Raw genomic sequence first — 21,844 nt, 5'->3', positions numbered from 1 at the left:
TTTTGAGTTTTTTTCAGGATTAATGTCAGGAACATTACACTGAATTCTTTGGCTCCTTCTATTTAGCCATAGATTTTATCATTGTACTTATATTACGAGTTAACTAACACTGGGTTTCTGAGAGAAAGAGCTTCTATTCGCCCCCCATGTTTGATACTTGCAGTGTGAACATACAACCTTTTTCAAAAGCTAAACTGGAAGACCTAAGCTGGAAGAAACAGCAAAGGGCTTAAAGGACTATTTACAGTCTTTTTATCCTTCTGCTGCTCTACCAACATTGCTAACTGTAGTGTAAAATGTAGTGGTGGTTTTGTAAATGTATAAAGCTGTCTTTTAGATAGCAAACTGAGACCAGCCTTTAACCTTGGCCTTAAAATGGGAACATTATTCAGTATTGAAGTGATTCACACTGAGCTAGATTAAAGTGGAACATAGCTAAAACTAGTAGCACATATATTTCCAGACCACCAAATGAACTATTCTTTCCAGACCTCCATTTAACATTTATTATCTAACATTTCTGACTTACAATTGTACAAGCCATAGAAAACTGTGTCAAATGAACAGGTTGCAGTAACTCTTTATAGAAGTTTTATGGTTCATTTTTAAGGGGAAAATTCTATTTCAAAGCTTTTATGCCATAATTCTCTTCCTGATTTTGCAAAGGCGAATGTACTTACAAAACTTCTATTAAATTTTTAATACATTTCTTTTCCATATGTAAAAAACATTTCACTGGGAATTGGGATCATTTAAGAGCTAATTACAGACAGTGAAGGTAGGATATTTTTCAGCCCAGTAGTTTTCAGATGCTCAACAAAAGAGCAAAATAAGAGTTTCAATAAAACTCAGCAAGGCAAGAAACTGTAAATAACGTGGGTGAAAAAGGCTTGAAATGTCAATATGTTTTGTTATGAGTTTTCCAATTCAGCCTTTCTGTGGTAACTGAATTATAATGAGAATCAAGATGATGCCAAGTCTTTGAGAAACTTGTTGAAAATGTGATTTACCATTTGAGCTTGTCCCACCTATTATATGAAAGAGTAGCCAGTGGGGAAAGGGCACTGCACAGTTCCATAAGTATCTCTTAGATCCTATATATGCCTATTTACACACATATTTATAAATATGGTAGTCAATGCTTTCCAAAGCAAAGTAAGTAAATTCATACCTAATCAGTACCCTGTGTCCCTTTGGGATTAATCCATGCAGCAGGGAGGCAATCCATGTCTATTCACACTGTCTGAACTGCAGCAGAAGGAGAAGGCTGGCTATAAGCCAACTGGTGTGAGCTGGCATGTGTCCAATTCCCCAGGACTCATAGGCTGTGAAGTAGAGCAACTGCACAACATTTGTTCCCATTCTCCTCTGTGCCTCTGAGACAATTACTTTTTTGGTCATTTTCCACTTCAAAGTGCCCAAAATAATGAAACAGTACTTCAAATCTGTCAGAGTAATGTTTTGGTAGTGTGTTGCTTTTTTTTCATAATAAATTGATATTAAGGGTGCTTGTTTTGTGCCCCAGAGCAAGGCATGCAATGTACACATTTATTCAGCTTGTTAGCCCTTCTTTGCAGAGTTAATTAGATTGTGCTTATTTCTAGCTCAGATGCAGTTTTTCAGTCGTGACATCCACCATATTCACAGAAATTAAAACAAAATGTCTATTCAATAGTATGCATTTTGCACAGGGTCACCTGGTTGCATGGTCAGGCAACAAGATGAAGCCTGGAGCTACAACCTTGTAGTTCTGTACAACACCAGTCTTTTAGGAGAATTACTATCGCCAGAAGTGGCCTTGGGGAAATGTCCCCGTAGCATACATCTGTACATAGGGCTTCCTTTCACTGAGCCTTCCCTTCCCAATTTGTAGAAACAAGGTGATGATCTTAATTTGTAGATTCCACACACTGCAGTCTCTATGGACCATCACAAAAACAAAACCTCTAACCCTCTTCTCTGAACACCTCCAACCAGCATTGATTAGAAAAAAAAAAAAGCAAAATTCGACAGAAAGCAACTGTTGACTGAAGTACTTTGGGTGAGCAGGTAAGTGGACCAGTCAGACAGCCTGCAGTCTCCACATTGTTGATGGTGAAAGATAACAGCACCACCAAGAAAAATAAGTAAGAAAATAGGAGAGCCTGAGATATGAATGTACGAGTATGGTGTTCTTCCTCTGCCCAGCCACCTGTTGCCATAACAAGTCTTGGAAATTCCTGGCAGTAGGATCCTTACCCCTCTGAGAAATGTGGTTGAACTAGATCAATGAATTCAAGAAGTTCAGAGATCTTTCTAACAGCAGTGTGACAGGTTCCTAAGGAAGCAGAAACCCAACTCCAAAGGCCAAAGTGATTAGCATCTTTGCAAGTAGATGCAGCTCTGTCATTTTTCTCACTACCCATAAATTTCTTTTTTATCCCTTTCAACTACTACCTGCTTGGGAATTAGTTTATTTATTTACATGCTACAGCCAATCTTTAGTCTTCAGCATTGTCACTTCTCAGATTCTGTAAAGGACCTGGATATGGTGCCCTGTATCCATGAGTGTAGAGGAGGATCACAGATAATCCTTTGATAGCAAAGGTCCTGGAAAACTGGACTGTTAAACACAAATTTAAGGAATAAGGAAGCTGATCTCTTTTAATGTGCTTAGAGATGTACAGATGAGAAGAGATACTTGAAATTTAGATACTATTAGAATATTAAATAAATCTTAGTTAGACTGGCATGATTTAGGAGTAAATGCACTAAAATTAATGTCAGTATACCAGAACACTGATAGCTGAAGCATGCTTTCAATAATTATTGGAAAAAATTGCCTTCTCTGTATCTCATTTTTGCACAGATTAGGCAGGCAATGAAATACAGGAATCAAATACATCCAGTAACTGGCCTTCAGAAAATAGGCACAGTTGATCAAATGGGACATAACTGATCCCAGAAGAACAGAGACCTAGTCAGCAGTTCATGCTCCAACATGATCAAGCCAAACAGCCAGTCCTGGAAAAGAGAGCAGCCCGGTCCCAGACAGTCGATCCTAGCAAAGGCTAAAATGGCAGAAGGCCAAAAACTGAGTATCTGTGGCCCCTCCCAGTGGCTATTTGCACCTGCAACTGGAAAGCTGAGAAAGTCCTCCCTCTCTTTGGCAACAGCCAAACCATCAATGAGTTCCTGTATTGTCATATAAACTCTGAAACACGGTCTAGTTACTGGAAAGAAAACATTAACTCTGTCTCATACCAAAACAAAAGACTGTGCTAGCTGCTAAGAAGAAAATATTCTAAGTACTATGTAGAAAATTAACTCAATCCCAGTCAAACCAGCACAGACTAGAATCATTTCCATTCATTTATTTGGGAGACTCTTTATGTCACGTGGCTTGGACACTATGTTAAAAACCTCCCTTAATATACAGCAGCAAAGAGTGATGATGGTAGATACCCCAAAAAAACACACACAGTTTTAACTAAATAATACCAGAATAAAAAGCTTCTAACTCACCTCATGACACCCAAGGGGTTCAAGGTGCAGAACACAGTAACTGCTTTGATTTTAATATACTCGGTGGTATTATTCTGTGGCATGTCACTACATATCACTAGGCAGAGAGAAAGCAAGCAAGGTAAAGTGGTGACATGCCAAGGTTTTCTGCAAATAACACACTATTTTTGTTGGCAGAATTGAATGGTATTTGTTTGACATTTAATTAAAACTCAGGGCCACTAAACTCAAAGGCCTAATGATGTCACAGCATTTAATTTGTTAGAAAATACACTTCTAGGGTCTCTTTAGTTAGACCGTATAGAAGGAGAGAAAATAAAAGGTCAACAGGAGAATTTTTTGAAATGCTTCTAACTTCTTGCCTTATCAATAAAAATAGCCATTCAGCTTTCTAAAATGGAATGCATGAAAAGTCATGGGCATGAAAAGCCATGGGCATGAAAATGCAATTACTCTCCTGTAAATTGGTAGCACATTAGTATGCTGGAAAGGAGAAGGAAAGTATAGCTTGAGCTTTGAGAGCCATGAGAGTGATAGCCACCAAGAAAACAGTTTCCCTAACTAGTTTTCTTCTGAAAATTATCCGCACTGTTGAAACTTCTTTAATACTTACATGCAGTGAGAGTGGGTTCTAGCTTATAAAAAGCTGCTGAAACATACAAGACAATACACACTAAGAAATTCTGAAAGGCAATCTAATTAAGTCAAGTTTTTAATAACTTTCTTACTAACAAATAATAATTTTCTTTCTTTGTTTTGTTTTTGTTGTTTGGGGTTTTTTTTTGGTGTTTGTTTGCTTTCCCTTGAGAATTTAGAAGCATAAATGCAGGCTAATAGTAATTCTTTCTTTTTTTGGATGAAGCCTTTTAGTATGTTCTGTCACTTCTAATAAATGAGCAAGGAAATAAAAATTTTTAAGTATTGATGCACTAGCATAGGGAAGTGAGAATTTTAGCATCAATTACAACATTTGTAGTTACGTAGGCTAAAATGCCAATAAGCTTAACATGCTTACATATTAATAGATTCCTACTGAGAAGGCAGGATATTAGTCAATTGGCTTGTGGCATTGTAGTTGCACAAGACAGGAATGAGCAGGGACTGTAATCACAAGAACCACCAGAGACAGCATCAGCATCAATATTTAAAACTACTTAATTCAGACAGTTGATAATTTCTGCACTATAGAAATTTCAGGCTCACAGAAAAAGCAACATCCCTGTAACAGGTTAAACTGGAGAATGTTTCAAAGTCATAAGCCAGGCTTGACATGCTTCTGTGTTTCACAATAATGCACCTGGTGTAAGTTGCAAGGAAAGACCTGCAATCACCCTTATTCATGCCTAGCTCTATTTAGACCTCTTCTATCTCCAGGGCTTCTTCAATCTCCTTGACTTGTAAGTTCAGCAGATTTCTATGCAGACCTGAACCTAGCCATAGAATACATGGAGAACTCTATGACATTAAGCACTGCAGAAAATGTAGACAGAATATCTGATCTCTGAAGCCCAGTCAGACTTCAGCGGGATATAGGAGCTGCCATCTCTGAGTATGCCCAGATGCACAGCATTAGGCACCTAGGAAAATGTTATGTTGATGAGGAAAAGTTTAGCTGTCCCCAGTATCAAATGAGTATGAGTTTCTAATGGGCAGTTTTAAAACTTAACATGAATGTAAATAGTCAGGTTCTTAGTCCAGGTTCTTAGAATAACTCTAGCATATTATTTTCTTGCATCAGAAAACAGAAATGTCTTCAAAAACATAATTTACTAGATACAAATTATATTTTAAGATCACTCATATGTACCTGCATTCACTTCAAAAGTTTCCATAACAGTACTTTTAATCCTGAAGGGGAAAAGAAAATGACACAGCACAAGGGAAGCAAGTAAAAAACCACTATAGGAAGCACTGATAACTCCATCTTGCAAATTAATAAGAAAAAGATGATCCAGCTTACGTTCTAGACCTGCTGCCTATAAGATATTTTCTGTTTCTGAAACATGTCTTGCTTCATATGGCCAAATGGGAAACTGCCCAGACTGAAATCTGAGCTATACTTTCTGTAATATGATCTTTTCTTAAGACCTATAAGTACTATTAGAACTGGCATAGAAATATGGTCATACAAATACAGCCCAGTAGGTCTGTGTATCTCTGGTTTTGGTATCACATATCGCGTTGGAACATAAATCGTAAAACAAGTGAGGCAAAACAAGATTGCATATGCTTTCCAGGGTTAGAGGCAGCATCGGAGATCTCCAGCAAGGCATTAGTGCTGCTGCATTTGGGCAGGGGGAGCCATCATTCTCTGAAAGCAAAGTAGAAGTAGCACTTCCATATGTAAGAGGCAAGGAGTGATGCTAGGCTGAGGATGACCTCTTTTTAAAAAATACCACTACAAAGGATTCTCCTCTTCTAGTTTCAGAACACTGCAGTTGGCTTAGTTCAAAGACAATACAAAAAAGAAACCTCTTTTCCTTACAAAATTAAGTTAGACATTTACTTTGCTTTGTGCATTGTGCTACTGAACATGTCTGGTTTGAAAGGCAGAGCACAAAGAAGCACAGGAACAATGTGAAAGGAAAGCAGTTTTTGTGGCTGAGTAAAAAACAGCAACACCCATCTTTTGTTCTCCACTACAGTATGAGTCTTCAGGTGTGGAGGAATGTACATGAATAAGTAGTTTGGGAAAGCACAAAGCAAGCTGCTGAGTTCAGCTTGGCACTCTTGAGGAAAATCAGTGTTTTGACAGAAAGATTTCTTTATGACATATAAAGATGCTGGATAAATCAGAACTTGCCTGTTTCAACCAGAGTGAAAGCTTCAGACTAAGTGGAAAATTGGATGAAGGGATGGGGAAGGGCAGTTTTGAAAACTGACTTGCTTAAAAGAATTTTTTTTAATAATTCTATTCATATCCACAAAAGAATTTGCATTTAAAGCTGAATTTTATTTCTCTAACAAATATGAAGCATAACAACAAAGAGACGTATTACATATTTTTATAAGAATAAATATATAAACATTTGAGGCACTAATAGGAGAGGAAACATTATTGCAGTACTTCAGATAAAGAATGAGGAAGCCAAACAATGGCTGTCTGAAAGACTTCTTTGTGGCAGTAGAAAAGGCACTGAAATCATAATTGTCAAGAATTAACCATCCTTTGTATGTCACTTTGTGGGCAGAGCTGAAACTGTTCAAAAGAAAGAGGGGTTCCACATGTAATAGCACAGGAAAAAATGTCTGCCAGAAAGCTTGCTCCTGAATGGCAGTGAACATTGTGGCAGGTTAGGAGAACCTGGCAATTATTGACCTTACTATCTAAAATGGGATTTTAGAAAACTCCTCACATTTACTAGGAGCTCAAAAGATAAAGCAACCCAATTGCTGTATCAGATGCCTACAAATATTTTTAACATTAAACCAGACATCATGACATATAGTGTTATTAGCCAAACAGAGAGGTCTGTCTAATTCTATTTGAAGCCCTTTTTTTCCAGTTCCTTATAACTTCTCAAAATTGTTTGGACTCAGTATGTCCCATGCCTCCTCATTACCTTTGGTTATTTTGCTTTAATTTGAGAATTTATTGTAAGCCAACATAGTTCCAAGAATGTTGTTAGAGAAACAGTATTGCATTGGAGATTTCCTTCTGGAATGCAGATTAGGCAGTTCTAGGGCACATGGACATTAGCTTTTTGGTTCAAATGCACAGTTATCTTTTTGAAATGAATCCCCCATAGTTAGAGCTTTTATTTTCATCATGAAGAGGACCTCACACTCATACGGCACTTGTTTGAGATAAAAGTAAACCAAAAAACAATTTTCAACAGCATACCTAATGCACTCCACTGCTAAAGGGCTTTCAGTACAATGCACTCGGACAGGAGTGATGCAATGCAAGATCACTGAAATACACAAAAGAGTCATGAGGTCCTCAGCAACACCTGTTTGGCTCTCCAGATGCCCTTTACATTTCACATTAACAAGTGATGTGAGAATAGCCCAATGCAGGAACTGGCTCACAGAGTGACTTTGAGAACAAGCTAATTGTCAGGCCTGGTCAAAACATCAAACCAGAGGATAGAGGCTTGTAACCAGTACTGTGCCAAGACCTTTGTAAAACTCTTTTGGTGGTTCACCTGGGAGGTTACCACAAGAGAACTCCAGATCTTAGGCCACCAAACCTAAACACTGACTTCTTGCCTTTCGCACCAATACATCATGCAGGACACTAGATAAATGCTATTCTGTCAAAAAAAAAAAAAATATTGGATTCTGTCAGGATTCTTCCAAAACCCCATTCTCACACATCAGACAGAGTCTACTCGGCACAGCCATAGGAAATACACACTAGTGCCATGAGGAAGGGGGAACACAAACTCCCACTGTAGTATAGCTGTGGTAATACTGAGCTCAAGTGAGGAGATACAGGAGTTTTTATAGGTAAGAAATCTTCCAACACAGGCAAAATAATATTCTTTAATTTCATTTTTTCAAACATGAAAACTGTTTCATTAAAGAATTTTCAGGTTGGGGTGGGTCCTTTTTTTGGTTTTTTTTTTTTTGTTTTTTTTTTTTGTTTTTGTTTTTTGTTTTTTGTTTTTTTTTGTTTCTTAGTGGGTTTTTTTTGTGGTTTAGAGCTTTTATTTTTAATTAAAAAAAAAAAAAAAGTTGAGGCAAAAATTGAACACACCGACTTCCTATCCAAATAGTTAAATGAAAGTCAAAATTAGCCAGGAAAAAAAAAAAAAAAAAAAGGGTTTTTAAAGAATCAGAAGCTGAAATTTTAATACCATAAAATGGTACCCACCTCATTTACATTCTGTAGTGACAATTTAAAATATGTATATGGACTGTAGCAACACAGGGTTTCTACTAGCTTTATTTGCACAAAGCTCAGGTTTTCCACTTCAGAAAAATACTTACTAAATATATTGAACCCCGTGTTCTCTGTCCATAGGAGATGTTGGGTTTTTTTGTGACCCGGAGGGTACAAAGGCTGAATTACAATAATAATATAACACCTTTCCTCCATGTTATTCTAAAAGAGGACTTATTTATAATTTCTTTTTTACCCAATTTTCCATACATTTCCTTTCTTCTCGTACAATTATTTCTAAAATTAAAACTATTATTTAAGGGATAAATAATAATACCAGGTTAATCCAACAGAATAAATCTTTCTGTTTTGCCAGGTGCACATGAGATGGGCAAACCTATAAAAATAGTGGAAAATGGCAAATGTACATTTGGACAGTACTTTCAAATGCTGTTCCAGGCATATTCCTCCTCCAAAATTGCAACACTCTGATAACCTGCATCAACTGATGTCACAGTCAGATTCATTGTTGAGAAGCAAAGCATACTGCAGGCAACACAGGGGTGAGAGTGAAGCAGAGATAAAGGGGGGAGAGAAGATGCAGCATCCTCCTTTCTATCCCCTAAAGTCCAAATCCAGCTTATAGAAGATTGCACAAGAGTCTTGTATATAAAAGTGGGTCTGATGACACAGCCACACAGCCTGACAGAAAAGTCCAGGAAGCACATCTAATCTTTCAAAGTCAGTGCCTCTGCATCCCAAGAGTACATCTTCATGCCCTAATCACCTCTGTAATGGCTGTCTGAATGGAATTTTTTTTGTCATTACAGTGCCTCGAAAAAAGGAACAAGATCAATTGTAGCCCTTGCAACCAGAGTTAAACTTGTATGTACAGTATACAGATGCAATCCTGCATTCAAGAACCATCTTGAGATGGCATTAGAAGACAGCTTAGTATGTGCCCAAGTGCATAGTTGTTTCCTTGTAGTCCATCTGCCCTATAGCATCATCCCCTAACTATGGCACTTCATTAGAAATGTCTTTACATAATCTACCACAAGAAAGGATGTGTAGGTGTTCCAAAGTTAACTGTGAATGCCAGCAGCTAAATTATAGGCAGAGTAATAAGAGCAATATGGACACGAAAAGATGGACGAGAGAACACACTAATCTTGATCCCACTCTCTGACCAAGTAATTTAAGTTACACTGAGTAAATCTGTTAGGCATCAAAGGTTCAAGTGCAAGTGATGATGCACAGCTCCATGTATTCATCAACACAGGTGCAACAACCCCCAGAGCTACCAGTGCCTTGTTGGAATTAGTTCATAAAGGAACAGCTGGAACCAAGCAAGACAGAGACAACTTTAGTGAGCAGAAGAAAGTCTTTGGAAAGTCACTCACAGTACAGTCTCTTTCGGTTAAAATCATGTCTATAATTAGCCACTCTGAATTCCTGCTGACAATAAGCTCTCCTTGTTCTGTGTGTAGTAGCAATACATTTCAAGCCCATACTGCTAGAAAAAGACAGACCACGGGCTATTCATAAGTTCACCACCTTCTGGTTGGCTTATCAAAACATAAAGCAGATATCTAAAACCCATCTCTTTTGCACTACAGATGGCATTTAGAGCTTTAGGCCATGCTTTCACTCTAAAACAGCAAAAATAAGACAAACATGCAGTAAATGTCAGCTACACTTCTTAACACACAGTTGAAACACACTTAACATACTAAATACTACCAGATAATATGTTTGATATAAAACAACAAATTCCATTCAAGATACTACCAATGCAGAGATATAAAATATTCTTACCTAGAGCTGTCTGAATCTAAATTATGCTACTGAATCCATTTTTCAAGCAGCTGTGACAGCAAATGAACTATGATTTATTATAGCTCTTTAACATAATCTCTAGAATCTAACGTGACTGAAATGGGTTCTGTGGCATAACTTGTACTACATTTAGAAGACACTGGATGTTTAAAATAAAGTTTACAGCATGGATAAACTATTATTTCTGGTTCTACTCACTCCACACTTAAAATATAAAGCTTAGTTGGTATTCTATTTAGTGTGTTTCTTTTGCCCTTCCTGCTAATAAGCTTTCTGCAACAGTGGGTATCATGTACACAGAACTAATACAGAGTGCATGACAGATCTCACCTACAAAACAAATCTGCAGTGCAAACAAAAGTAAAAAGTCCTTCTCTATTCATTCTATAAAGGAGAAAGTATTCACTAGCTGAATAAATACTGGAAAGGTATTTGCATTAACAAAAAATGGAAATATTTATCCCTGTATTTTCTCGTTGTACTATTAAACACCCTCAGAATTCCTGGTCTCATTGTGGTGTACTTAAAAAAGGACCAGTGCAAATCTGTTGATCTGCACCCCACCATGAATGCAAGGCTAATTTCCAGGAGGAGAGAAAGGACTATTTTGAGAAACATTTTCATCTGACAGAAGATAAAAACAGGATAGGGAGGAGGAAAAGGGATGAAGGGACTTCATTACACTGAGAACAGGATGCCACTTCCATTGGAACATATGTGACTGAAATCCTATTATCCACAAGTACGCAGTTCGAAGGAAAATACATACAATGTTTGGAGGCAATATTTCATGCACACCAGTAAAAGCAGACAAAAATAATTTAAAAATTTAAAGAATGCAGAAAACATGAGAAGCACTTGTCTCTCTAGCAAGCAGGGGGAATCTGTTCATGAAAACAAAATAGTAAGCAACATCATTCATACTGTAAAGGAAACAGAGATCTTGAAGTACCTTTGCAGATAAGGTTGAATATCATCTAGCCTGACCTCTGCTCAAGCACAGAGCAGAGTTAATTGCTCTTTGAACTGAACACTACTCTTTTTTTCTTTTTTTTTTTTTTTTTAATTATGGAAATTCATGTTTTCAACAGGTAACTAACCTACCCATCCTCCACATTATTTCCAGACTGAATTTGTCCAAGTTCTAGCCCTAGTACTTATGATTTAAGCTGTTATGAAGAACTTTGATATTGATTTTCTCTTTGTTATGTAACTAACTCTGTCACTACTGCTGCCACAGTATCATATTACTCTTAATGACAGCCCTAAACTTGAGTAAATGAATAGGTGAGAGAACAGACAGTTACCAAACCCTATTAAAAGTCACATACCTTCCACCACATCGATAACTAGAGAAGCACAGTCAGGGAGGGACGTTTTAAGCGCTGTAAGAGCTTGTGGATAATTTAGATACCTTTCCCCCTCTAAAGTGACTATCATCGTATCTAAACTCAGCAGTTGTCAGTACTATGCAACAGAAATTAATCTCAAATATGTGACTAACACTTCATATTTCCCAGCCTGGCCAAAAAAGAGCACTATGCATCTCTGACTATAAGTCAGTCTAGAGCTTAGGCATATACTACAGAAGTTATCATCTGATTCTGTTTTATCACATCAGCAGGAGAGAGATCATACACATAGTACATAGATATTTGAACAGTAGAGAGCAGCCAAAGGTCTGGTGGAAATAAGCCCAAAACTTCCTTCTGAAGGAATTAACGATTAAGAAAATGGGACAACAGGGGGTGGGTGAGAGAGGGTCAGAGAGATGAATAAAAAAAATGAGGAAGAGAAATCATTTCCACCAGAAATATTTCCAAGAATGTAGTTATACTTGGGATATTAAAAGGAAGCAGATTTTATTAGATCCACTTTTCCACAAATCCAGCATGTAGAATTACAGTTGCACAAGAACTACACGATCAGGCTTGCTACAATCACCTAATAGCTTCTCAGCTTGACCATAAGGAATGTGAGGAATTATTTTAATTTTCTTTTCACTTCTACTCACCTGTTTCCATAAACTTTGTAATAACTGTTCCCAGTTATTTAGGATATTCAAAGACAGATTTGTGTAAGAATACATTGGTAAACAGCAAATGCCATTTCCTAATGGTATTGTAACATTTTCCAGTACCTAGCAACCAAGTGTTCTTCCTTGAGACTTTGAAAGGTTAATATTATATGTTATGTTTGGCTTAACAGGAAATGCTGAAAAAATTAAGATATCTTATCTAAAGAAGGGTTTCTAGTGGTTGACACTTGCCAGGAAGAGTCCCAAACAAGCTGCGTGGTAGTCGAAGATATGCCTGAAACCTGACTACATGGAGGAGACAGGTAACAATATTATACTAGATGTCTTAATATCATACTAAGGCACTAGCAGTAACCTGCTAGGAAGAAAGAAATAACCATGCTCAGAGTCATATAGAGAGAGTCTATAAAACAACAGTAATAACAACAACAATACTGATACCAAAAACGCTGTTCTCTTAGAAATAAATCTTGCATTTTATCTTGGACCATGAATACATTGAGCAAAATTTCTACAAACTCACAGCTTACTGTCATAATAGACTGGAACATCAATAGACCGTAAAGGCAGGTGGTCAACAAGATGATAACTATTTTACCTCCCTTTGGTTCTCAGATATTATTCGTAGTAGAGGTCTCAGCAAAAAGATTAGCACAATTAAAAACTGAAAAAAAAAAAAAAATTACAGTTGCACATTTTTCTACCCCAGATGCAAAGATTACTGTCATACAATTCTTTAGCTCAAAGAAAGTGTGACTGATGAGGAGGAAGGTGAATTTTACAGCTCAGTATGAGACATACTGAACAACATATGAAGAAATGATGTTGTACTACTAATAAGAGATTTAAATGGGTTATGTACAATGTCTAGAGAACTGTTGAGTTGTTACTCAATATCTGCAATAGTGCATGAAAAGATGAAAAAGTATCAAGTGACTGGAAAAAAGGGCTTAATCGTCAAACTGCCAGAGCGCGCAGTTCTGCCAGATTGTAATAAGCAAATTATTGGGACTTGCTGACTTAAAAATGTCTAGTTTTGTAGCTCTTACTTAATGCCCTTAATTACTGTTGGAAAGGAAAGCATATTACATCATCTAGTTCCTTCCCCCTTTTCTCCAAATACAAATATTTATTGAACACGTCTGCCTTTTTTGTGTTTGCATGATCAGTTCAACTGTTGCCATCCAGCAACATACTGATAAAATTGTCAGGATTTATCTTTTTCTTCATATATTTAATCCTCTTATTTTTCTTAATTCTGCTGACTATAAATTTCACCTTCTCTTATCGGTTCTCTGCAATTTCCAGGTTTTTATTTACATTATTAAATTCCTTTTTGATCCATTTGTTATACACATTTATTATTCATAACAGTGTTCGAATCCCCTCAGAGTCACTTTCTAATCAGTGTGACTCACTCTGCAGTGGCTTTTTGGGCATTTAATAAAGTGAACATTTCCCATGTTCAGTTGCATTTGTTTTCTGATTTGTTGCAACTGACCCTGCTAGGGCACGAAGACAGAGGAATTTCATATCTGGTCCATTTGTACACAAATAAAATCAAATCAAGTTCTTTTGCACTAAAGCTACCCAAGGATTCTAAGAGTGTGATCAATTCTATTATATGTCAAGAAGAAAGCCTCAAGCTTTTCATATATCTTTGAGTTAAGAAAGAGTTTTATTCTGTTATGTCATGATGCAACACTGGTTTGAGAAAATCATAATCTGCAATTTAATGAATTCAAACATTTGAGGGTTGACAGGATGGTCCATCTGCACTAATTGAGATGAAATTCAATCACCATAATTTAGGTGAGATATCACAGAGTACTTTGGGACACATGGAAGAGAAAACCAGACTATAGAAAGTAAGCAAGCAGCCAAGCTTTTCATTGTCCACATTCTTCCTGATCCCTAGGTACAGTTTCAAGTCCAGTGAAGCAGGGGCATTTTAATGTTAAATCCAATTAGACATGGCCATTTACAGAAACCAAAGTTTTATGTACCCCACAGGGGGACAGCTTTACTAAGCTGCCTCCTGTAACTTCTCACAGGAACACTACAGCACTGTCCTCTGGGCCGGTGTTTTAATAACACTGCCTTGCTGAGTCTTGCAGGATTATTGGTCTAATAGATTACAGTTATGACCAAGCCCTGAGACATACCTACCTCTGACAGACATTGTAGGTCTAACTTAGCCACATCTTTTTCCTCATTTCATGCACTTCCCCCAGATAATATGCTCCTCTCCATTGCTACACTAAATCAAGCTTTTGTTACTGTTACTATTGCTTCTTTCACGTACCTGTATCACACAACATTTGGAGATACCTTAGTGTCATGTTCAGAAAACAAGGGAAAATTCTGACCATCTAAAAACCTTGTATTAAAAAACTGATACTGATTGCAGCATAAAGATAGATCCTATAGAAAAGGTGTAAATCTTCCCAGATATGCAGAATGGTGACAGAGGAAGAATATTACCTTATTTCGGGTTATATGTATGTAAGCACACACACACTCACAGGCACACCTCCTGACCAGTTCTGCTGATACTCTTCTACAGTAGAGATATTTAAATTAGTAGTTTTGACTGTAGAGTAGCTAGGCTGATTTGGTTTAACTGTTTTTATTTTAGTAGAGAAGTCATCCAAAATTAGTGCAACATGTAAAAGATTTCACAGCCTGATTTAAAAATACTTCTGCACTGAATTACTAAATACATTACCGATTATAGCACTGATAGGAGATATGGCTGGAAAATGTTAGGTGTACTATTAGTAAACTTTTAACTGCAAACCTAACAAAAACTCAAAGAAGTTCAAACCTGAAACAAGGCTTTACTATTTCAAAACATCCTTTTAGATATCATTCCAGGGGCTGCACCAATTTCTATACCACACTTTCAGGAAAGTATCTTGACAGCATAGAGCCAGGGAAGGACAGGAGCAACTGAGAGATTTCATTTTCCTATGGAACATTAAATGACACAAAATGACACCTTATAACTAAACTTACCTACATAAAGCTATACCTTATGCAATTGCCTTCAGCTCTGGATAGAAGAATAATTTACGTTTGTTTGTCTTCAGTATGACCAGAATACTATTTTCTTTCTTTAGTAGGATACCTAAAAAAAAAATCTTTCACTTATTTCAGAAGTTTTCGTTTCCCGTCTCAAAACTCCTTATATCACAGAGCCACACAACGTCGTACTATTTTTTTGTGTGGTGTTTTTTTTGTTTTGTTTTGCTTTATTTTTCCTTAGCATTTCTCAAGATCTATTTTACCACATACCTATATATGTATCATGTAAATATTAATTTAAAAACTTGACATAAATTTTCTTTGATATTATTCACATAAATAATTATATTAATTCTTAACACAGAATTCAACTTGTTCCCTGCATGGTGTTTGTAATTGAGTATCAGTGCTTCAGGCAACACAAACAGAGATGGAGACAGTAATAAGACTTACTACACATCCGTTAGCAGACATTTCATTGTCTACTACAACTCATGACTTCATAATAGCATATCTGCACTTTCCCTTGTAAAATTTCAGCCACAGATTTAAAATTTTCAGACTTATATTTCTCCTTCCTTGAATGTTGTGTCTTTTCAAACACTTGTGTTTTACCTCATTCACATACCCAAATTGTATGCAATGAGAGTTAAAAATGAAAAAAAAAATCCCAGTGCTTCCAATATTTTGATGTAACAAGTAATGACAAAACATTAATTCCCAAAAGCACAATTACTACATCACTCATCTTTAAAAAGAAGGCTTGTAAGCACTTCCAAAATATCTAGATCCATGATAATTCTTCCAAGTATTCTTAAAGATCTGATCATACACCCATAAACTTAACCATAGCTGCTTCTACCACCATGTATCAGCACCAGTTTCTCATTTTGACCAGGTCATTATCCAGCATTTGAGGAGAAGGAAGATGTTCCAAACTTTGTATGTAAATATAATTGTCAAAGTTTAATACTTGAAACTAATACATTCAGTGTTTGGTGAAATTATACTCTTAAATCCTAAAATAATAAATACTGTCAAAATCTAAATATACCAATAAGATTTAAAATCCCACAGACTTCAAAGCTGTTATAAAACCACCACATTTTTCTGTAAGCAACAAAATTCGTTACGTGTTGTTTCCAAAACTCTTGTGGCTGATAGATTCTGGTGTTCAAGAAAACATAAATTCCAAATGAAGCCGTGCCCAACACAGGGCATACAACGATAGACTGCTTGGCATCTCATAATACCTCCTTCTCCACTGGCAAATTTTTAGTGTCTTCCTCCTCTACCTGGCTGTCTGTTTTACAAGCCTTGTATGCACACATAATTCTTTTTCTGAGACACCTACTTCTGCCAGCTTCTGTTGAAACTATTCAGTGGGTTCAAAAATGTTTGAAAGTGTAACATTAGTAACTCAAGAGAAATATATGTGCCTGTTCATATTAACATACGCAGAAAATTTAATCACTTAAGGTCGTATATCCATGGAAAAATGACCTAAAAAAAAGCAGCAAAGAGTTAAACAATTCAAAACTCCTACATACTAGGGGAAAATCGAGTTTACTGAAAGTCCAAGCTTTATGCTCTTTGAGATACTTGTTATAAAAAATAAAATATAGACTTCCATGTTTTGTACAGTTTCTTGAGCTAACTCAGTTACTGGTAGCAGCATAATTACGGAAGTATGGAGTTCACAGTTCACCATCCATTAAATTACCCTTCTTCCTACAGCTGAATTAGCTCATTTAAATCTAACTCAGATGACCTCAGTATCAGTATGAACTGAGACAACTCTTTAGCTGTTGATGAAGAAACAGGGTAAATTAGCCAAAGTAGCCCAGGATTTTGGTCACTCAAAGTCTGCATGTTTTTCTAAATAAACAGTACAAAATCCTCCTGCAATGACCTCTACTTCTCAGAAGTTTCTAAAAGGTTACAGAAAAAATACTTCCAAAGATGGCCAGTAGCTGTGACTTACTCCGCAGCATCAGATGTAGAAGTATGACTGTGAGGCACCCACAGCTTCTCTGGGCAGCCTGTTCCAGTACCTCACCACCATCATGGGGAAGAATTTCTTCCTAATATCTAATCCAAATCTACCCTCTCTCAGTATAAAGCCATTACCCCTTGTACTGTCATTACATGCCCTTGTAGAAAGTCCCTTTCCAGCTTTCTTGTAGAGCCACCTTTAGATACTGAAAGGCTGCTATAAACTCTCCCCAGTGCCTTCTCTCCTTCAGGCTAAACAACCCAAATGCCCCCAGCCTGTCCTCATAGGAGAGGTGCTCCAGCCCCCTGATCATCTTCATGGCCCTTGTCTGGACTCACTCCAACAGGTCCATGTCCTTCTCATGGTTATTGAAACACATGCCATAACACCTGCTCACCTAGCCCACAACCATCTATTTGTATTTCTGGCAAATCTACCCTGCCCAATTTTACCCATCCAGATGACATAGACTATAAACACAGGATATGCTGAGTTCCTACATGAGGGCAATAAGGTTAGCCAGTGTGAATTAGTACATTATTTTCACAAAATGCTGTAGAAGACACTACCATTAGCTACAAATGTTTATGGTTTCTGTTTAGGACTCATTCCGAAGTTTGAAGAACATTAACATTGAAGACATCAAGAAAGAGTTTATCAAACCATATGCACTGACAATCACCAATGCATCACATTTGAAAGGAAAATGTTCTTCTTCCCCAACACATTCAGCCAAAGCATATGTTCTAGGACATTTTTGACAAAATATCTAGAGTTCTGATGTAGAAACGCTAGTAATTATTTTCACTGTCACTCTGAGTTCCGAAATAACTTCTCTAGAGATAAAATATTAATGAAATATTCCCAAGCCTGCTTCTTCCATCAACATATATTAAACAAGTTAATTAAAATAAACACATAGTACTGAAATAAGTCACACTGTGAATTCATAATGAACAACACAGGAGTAATCTAATAAATGTTTATTATTTAAACCACTTAGTAAAGATAATGATGTAACAATCAAAGCTCTGCATACTCAGGTTCTAGGACTAACAGCTTGCAGGAGCTAATATTATGGTCTGGAGCTATCAACAGGTTAACAAGGAGATGACTGCTCTCCACCTCTCCTTTGAAAATGGAACAATAAAAATGTGGCATTTGAAACGGGATAAACAATGGATAGCACTAAGGATACTCGTCATATTCTATTTATAGAAAGTCACCACTACATTTCTCTATAGTAACCTGACATATTTCAGAATTGTTATGTAGTTACAATGTCTAAAAGAAAGAAATCAGACAATTTTCATTTCTACAGCTTTGTTTCTTTGCATTTCATCTGGAATAGTAATACAGTTGTTAGCTTTGTTTCTTTGCATTTCATCTGGAATAGTAATACAGTTGTTAGCTTTGTTTCTTTGCATTTCATCTGGAATAGTAATATAGTTGTTATTACTGTCCTGGAAGAGGAGACAGCAACAGAACCCAGCGAGGATATCAGACAAGATAGAGAAAAAGGAAATCCAGCAGTTTCAGAAGATAGGAATTGACAGCTCTGAGGCTACAGAGTTTTGAAAGAGATTGAAACAGTACTGCAGTGGAGAAAAGGTCTAGCATGACACTTCATAGTTAGGGTTCGGATTCAAGGGGGGAGATGGGGAGGGGGGTTGTTTCAATATTATGTATAATTATTTTTCTATGTATATGCACATAGCATGAAGTTTCACTTAAACATGGTTACACAATTATTTATAGCTACCTTAAACCTCTTCAGAGCAAAGCATATTAAATAGGCAGACATATTAGAGCTAAACAGACTCAAAATTTTGAATGTACAATTTGATGCAGGCAAAAGAGAACTGCTTTTCAGTCATGTACCATCCAAAACCTGAAGCACCCTAAACCCCTCTTCCTGAATAAAAACAACACACTTTTTATAGTTTTATCATTAATAGTCCTAAATTAAGCTCCTAAGACTCCATAAATCAGAGGAGAAACATCTTGTCTCTTCTTTCAAAGATGTTGCGGTTAAGGTCCATTAAAGTCACCAAGATTCACTAGAAAAAGAGATTTGCCAGACCAAGAGTCACCAGAAAAAGCAGAAGGTAGCATTATTGACACTGCTGGAAAATGGAAAGGTGCCACTGCCAGCAGTACAGCCATCAAAAGGATTGTAATCTTCATGCAGATTCTCATAAAGATTCTGATATATGTTCCATTTTAGTAGGTGTATTACAATCTTCTCTTCAAAAACGTGTCTGATAATATTCTGTTCATTGAACCATTTTCTCCACAGTGGTTCCTGTACTCCAGTGCTTGAAAGTATAAATGGAGATTACATACCACTCACATGAAAACAACATTTACATTTAATTGAAATAATTTCTTTGTTCCAATAGGAAAATATTAAGGATATGAATTGTTCCAACTAATTATGGCTGTCTGGATGTTAAGTATCTTCCTGTGCACTTTCAAGTTTGGTATCACTTCATCATCTAGCAACTTAATCCTGTTTCCATGGCAAAAAACAAAAGGTCGGTTGCAAGGTAGATTGGTCATGCTTAACTTCATTTAAAATATCTGAAAAATGCTACAGAAAATACTAACGGGGATTTAGCGAAGCTATGGAAATAGAAAGCAAACATGAAATAAAAATGTTGGTCAACTGACAAACCGCACACCTTCATTTAACAAAAACTGGAAAAAAAAAGAAAAGTCAGCACTGAGTTCACAGTGTTTTATGAAGCTTTTTTCTGTGTGTGTTTCTCAGTACTTCCTGAGGGGGATACAGAATGTGCTCTGTTGCTGTCATCGGTCATTATTTTGTTACCCATGACAATAACTAACATATTCTGAAAATATCTGGAGTGGCACAAATGACAGGCTATGTACTGCTGACTAACCAGAGTGCTTCCATTCATAAATTACACCAAATAAAATTTTGTTGTAATTTCAAAGTCTCTACTCCAACCTGATTCAAGAGAATCTTGTTAAGCTCAATAAAACATTTAAACAACTAAGTATTCCTATGTGACCCATCACAGACAGAAACTTATCTAGAGACAGGGAAAGGAAAAGTAGAGTTTTCTGCTCAACAGCAAAAGAGCATCAGAGTCAGCTAGTGGAAGTCTGCATGTAACCAAAACATTAGACTTCCAAAAACTGCAGATGCTGAGAATTAATGGACTAGCCCAAGACAGAAGTCAATATTACTCTGTTGGCTAACATAAAACAAGCAATACGTGACAGAGAGTTATCATCAAATAGTTTTGGTTGGAAGGGACCGTCAAAGGTCATCTAGTCCAATTCACCTGCAATGAGCATGAAAGTCTTTTACTAGATCAGGTTGCTCAGAGCCCCGTCCAGCCTGGCCTTCAACATTTCCAGGGATGGGGCATCTACCAGCCCCCAGGCAACCTGTTCCAGCACTTTACCATCCTCATTGTAAAAAATTTCTTCTTCCCGTCTAGTCTGAATCTCCCCTCTTATAGTTTAATATCATTACCACTTGTCCTGTCGTAACATGCCCTTCTAAAAACCCTGTCCCCATCTTTCTTATAGCCCTCTTTCAAGTATTGAAAGACCACAACAAGGTCTCCCTGGAGCTTCTCTTCTCCAGGCTGAACAACCCCAACTCTCTCAGCCTGTCCTCAGAGCGGAGCTGTTCCACCCCTCTGATCATCTCAGCAGCCCTCCTCTGCACCCTCTCCAACAGGTCCCTGTCTTTCCTGTGCTGAGGGCTCCAGCGCTGGATGCAGCACTCCAGGTCAGGTCTCACCAGAGCAGAGCAAAGGGGCAGAGTGACCTCCCTTGACCTGCTGGCCATGCTCCTTTTGATGCAGCCCAAGATATGATTTGCTTTCTGGACTGCAAGTGCACATTGCTGGCTCACATCCAACCTTTCATCCACCAGCACCCCTAAGTCCTTCTCCGCAGGGCTGCTCTCAATCCCTTCATCCTCCAGCCTGTATTGATATCAGGGGTTGCCCTGATTCAGGTGCAGGACCTTGCACTTGGTTTTGTTGAACCTCATGAGGTAAGGAGTTCAAAACTTAAAAGTTCAGGTTAGGTCAAGCTATATAATCCAGTAGTCTCTTCCAAAACCATTCAGATTCACAAGCTTTACTGAACATTTGGGAACTGGTTTTATCTGAAAACTGTAATGCTTCATACATCTATATACTTAATTTTCATTAGCAAAGGAAGTACAAGCCTCTCTGAGCACATCATAAAAATGACAGAATTTTGCCCTTTGGTGGTATCTGAGGTAGCTGTTCCCCTGATCTACCAGGTGTCCTCAAAACAAAACAAAACAAAAAAAATTACAGTCTCTGTCTTCCAGTCTTGCAGTTAGAGTCATCTGTTGTTGGGCTTTCTGTTTCCCTTCCCACTCCGAACTGCTTATCTATGACTGCTCCTTTTTTGTTTAACATCCCTTCTCTGCAAGGATTTACAGTATGCTTCATCTCTTAGCTCAGTATCTGCTGTTTTCCCCAGATCTTCAACCACTAATGAACAAGACTACTAACAGGAAGCTCATCCTACTAACCTCTCTAAGCTCCAGCACTAAAGCCCTGTCTTAAGACATGCTACTATTTCTTGCTACACC

The sequence above is a fragment of the Columba livia genome, chromosome 5, assembly GCF_036013475.1.
Source record: "Columba livia isolate bColLiv1 breed racing homer chromosome 5, bColLiv1.pat.W.v2, whole genome shotgun sequence".
NCBI classification, from domain to species: Eukaryota; Metazoa; Chordata; class Aves; order Columbiformes; family Columbidae; genus Columba; species Columba livia.
Note: the sequence above shows the minus strand (reverse complement) of the source record.